Here is a 4,222-nt window from a genome sequence, read left to right as displayed (position 1 = left end):
ATTAGGGAGATTTGTAAAACAACAAATTGAAATTTTAGAAAACTCTCCTAAATCGTCTTCTTCCACTCGTTCTCATTCACCACCATCACCCATACTTCCTGCACTTCCAATGATGGCTCAACAACAGGAAATCCAACCAAGAACGCTACAGGATTATCTACATCCTACGCGTACGGCCACACCTTCATGCATAATGTATCCCATGAATATGCCCAACTTCGATTTCAAACCTGGCATGATTCAACTTTTACCAACCTTTCATGGTATGGAAAATGAGAGTCCATATGTGCATATTCAGGCCTTCGAAGAGGTGGTGGCCACATTCAACAACCAAGCTGACATCATTAACTTGGTGAGATTGAAGTTCTTTCCTTTCTCACTCAAGGATAAAGCCAAAAGCTGGTTGTATTCCTTAAGGCCAAGGTCTATTGGGACATGGGATGAAATGACAAAAGTATTTTTCTCTAAATTTTTTCCACCCCATAAGACCAGCAGCCTTAAGAGGCAAATCTCTACCTTCACCCAAAAGGACCATGAAACGTTTCATCAGGTCTGGGAGAGGTTTAAAGATTTGATGGGCCAGTGCCCACATCATGGATACGAAAGTTGGCGTCTTGTCAGCTATTTCTATGACGGTCTCACAGCCGACAAAAGACAATTCGTACAAATGATGTGCAATGGCGACTTCCTACAGAAAGATCCCGAAGAAGCTTTGGAATATCTTGAAGAAATTTCTGAAAAATCATACACATGGAGTGCGCCAAGTCCTACAGACAAGCCACGAACAGCCGGAGTCTACCAATTGAAGGAGGAGGACAGTGTGAAAGCTCAACTTGAAGCTTTGAAAAAACAATTTGAGGCTTTCAAAACTCAAGAAGGTAAAGCACTCCAGATGGCTGCAAAAGTGGAAAAGCAAGAACCATGCTTCATTTGTGGAGGGACTGATCATCAACCACAAGAGTGCCCTAGTCTTAGTATGTTAAGGGGAGGAGATGAGGAACAGTGTAATGCCTTAGGGGATTACAAGAAGCCTTATAATGCCTACTCCAACACATACAATCCTGGTTGGCGTAACCATCCCAATTTCAGTTGGAAGGATACAAGTCAAAATCAAGCATCTGGGAGCCAATGGAGGCCTGATCAACAAAAGAATTCTCTTGAGAGTTCCATGAAAATTCTCGCAGAATCCCAACTAGAGTTCAGGACTTATTTCACTCAGGTGATAGAGGAATTGAAGGACATAAAGATTCAAATAACAAAGTTAAATGATTCTTCAGTCATTCAAGAGCGTGGTAAGCTTCCCGCTCAGCCTCTAATCACTCCCAAAGGGCAACATATGGCACAAACCTCCGCTCCTTCAGAGTCTAATCTCAAAGGGGTTAATGCCATTACTACCCGAAGTGGTCAAAGTACGGTATCACCATTACCTAAGACCACTAGTGTACCAATGCCCGCTCCAGATGCTGATGTGCCACAGAACCTTCCAGTAAAGGTGCCCTTTCCTCAGGCTTTGAAATCCACTGGGAAGGTACTGGAAAGTCATAGTGAAATCCTTGACTTTTTGACACAAGTTAAGGTTAACTTGCCATTACTTCATGTAATCAAGCAAGTACCGGCTTATGCCAAAGTTATCAAGGATCTATGCACTATCAAAAGGAAGCACCATGTCAAGAAAACTGCATTCTTGGCAGAACAAGCTAGTGCGGTGATCGACTGCAAGACACCGCTTAAATACAAAGATCCTGGTTGTCCCACCATTTCATGTCAAATAGGGGAACAGGAATTTGGCCAAGCCCTCCTGGACTTAGGTGCAAGTGTAAATCTCATGCCTTATTCCATATACTTGCAACTAGGCCTAGGAGAACTTAAGCCCACATCTGTGGTGCTACAATTGGCCGATCGATCAGTTAAGAAACCTCGGGGAATAGTTGAAGATGTCTTGATTCAAATTGATAAATTCTATTACCCTGTGGATTTTCTCATCTTGGACACTCAATCTGAAGTCAACTTAGAGTCCAAAATTCCCATCATTCTCGGACGACCATTCCTCGCAACAGCAAATGCACTCATCAATTGTAGGAATGGTCTCATGAAAATCTCTTTTGGGAACATGACTCTAGAGGTGAATGTTTTCAACATTGGTAAACAACCACCTGATAACGATGAGTGTTTCCAATCATTTCTGATCGATACACTTATTTCAGAAGAGGTAGAAGCACAATACACTTCCACTCATCTCAATGACCTCTTTGAAATTTCTGAGATTTCTGAGTCGGGTAATACTGAAATCAACCCTGAAATCATCAATCAATTACCGACCAAAAGAACCATGTTTTGGAATCCAATCTTCGAGGGACTTCCTCAAGATAGGGAAACACCAAAACCATCCACTGTACAAGCTCCTCAACCAAACTTGGCCCCACTTCCTAAGGAACTTAAGCATGTCTTCTTGGGAGCAAACAACACTTTCCCTGTCATCATATCCTCCACCCTTAATGCAACTCAAGAGCAACAACTTATCAACATGCTCACAGAGCAAAGAGGAGCAATTGGTTGGACGTTAGCTGACATTAAAGGGATTAGTCCTTTGATTTGCTCCCATCACATTAAATTGGAAGACGGGGCCATACCACGACGTGATCCTCAAAGGAGATTAAACCCACCAATGAAGGAAGTGGTAAAGACAGAAATCTTGAAGCTTCTGGATTACGGGATACTTTATCCTGTTGCCGACAGTAAGTGGGTTAGCCCAACTCAGGTTGTTCCCAAGAAATCGGGAGTAACAGTGGTACCAAATGATAAGGGAGAACTCATCCCTACCAAGGTCACAACAGGTTGGCGCATGTGCATTGATTATAGAAAATTAAATGCCGCCACCTGTAAAGACCATTTCCCACTTCCATTCATCGATCAAATCTTGGAACGTGTGGCAGGTCATCCTTTCTACAGCTTTCTCGATGGTTATTCGGGGTACTACCAAATCGAAATTGCTTTAGAAGATCAGGAAAAGACCACATTCACTTGTCCTTTTGGTACCTATGCCTTTCGGCGTATGCCATTTGGCTTGTGTAATGCCCCAGCCACCTTCCAGCGCTGCATGATGAGTATCTTTAGTGATATGATCGAGAATTGTATGGAAGTATATATGGATGATTTGACAGTCTTTGGTGATTCATTTGAATCAAGCCTTCTCAATTTGGAAGCTGTGCTTAAACGATGCAAAGAGAAAGGCTTGGTACTCAACTGGGAGAAGTGTCATTTCATGGTGCCATCTGGCATAGTCTTGGGGCATATTGTTTCACAACAAGGAATTGAGGTTGATCAATCCAAGATTGAACTCATATCAAAGCTGCCCGCCCCCAAGACTGTTAAGGATGTTCGATCCTTTCTTGGGCATGCTGGATTCTATAGGAGGTTCATCCAGAATTTTTCGACGATAGCTCGACCTTTGTCGAACCTCTTGGCAAAAGACGTGGTGTTTAACTGGACACCCGAGTGTGAGGAATCCTTCCAAACACTTGTCACCAAACTCACTTCCGCCCCTATCATTCAACCACCTGATTGGAACTTGCCATTCGAGATCATGTGTGATGCTAGCAATTACGCTATAGGGGCCGTCCTTGGTCAACGAAGGGAAGGGAAGCCCTTCGTCGTATACTATGCAAGTAGAACTCTTAATAGTGCTCAAATGAACTATTCTACTACTGAGAAAGAGTTGCTTGCCGTAGTATTCGCACTTGACAAGTTTCGTTCCTACCTGATCGGTTCCCCTATCACGGTCTTTACCGACCACTCTGCTCTTAAGTACCTCCTTTCCAAAAAGGATGCTAAGGCACGCTTAATTAGGTGGATCCTTCTGTTACGGGTGAATTTGACTTGACCATCAAGGATAAGAAAGGAGTTGAAAATGTGGTAGCGGACCACCTATCTCGTTTAGAGTTTTCTGATTCCGCTGATGGCCCTGCTATCCGAGATGACTTCCCTGATGAACATCTCTACACCATCACTAAGTTACCATGGTACGCTCATATTGTTAATTACTTAGTGATTGGTGAGCTTCCTGCTTCCTGGAATGCACAGGATAAACGTAAATTTTTGGTCGAGGTCCGTAACTTTTACTGGGATGATCCATATCTTTTCAAGTACTGCCCCGACCAAATTATGAGACGTTGCATTCCAGATGATGAAATTTTTAGTGTCTTGAACTTTTGCCACAACGAAG

General features: G+C 43.1%; 1 non-coding gene across 1 annotated transcript; it reads right to left on the bottom strand.

The window, feature by feature from the left end:
• Positions 1–493: 493 nt before the first annotated feature.
• Positions 494–600, bottom strand: LOC133035266 (small nucleolar RNA R71). Its single transcript, XR_009686543.1, has one exon. It is a non-coding gene; the product is annotated as a small nucleolar RNA R71 (small nucleolar RNA).
• Between the last annotated feature and the right edge of the window lie 3,622 nt (positions 601–4,222).

This window comes from Cannabis sativa, chromosome 2, assembly GCF_029168945.1.
Source record: "Cannabis sativa cultivar Pink pepper isolate KNU-18-1 chromosome 2, ASM2916894v1, whole genome shotgun sequence".
NCBI classification, from domain to species: Eukaryota; Viridiplantae; Streptophyta; class Magnoliopsida; order Rosales; family Cannabaceae; genus Cannabis; species Cannabis sativa.
The sequence above is the reverse complement of the archived record's forward strand: the minus strand, read 5'-3'. Positions and strand labels throughout refer to the sequence as shown.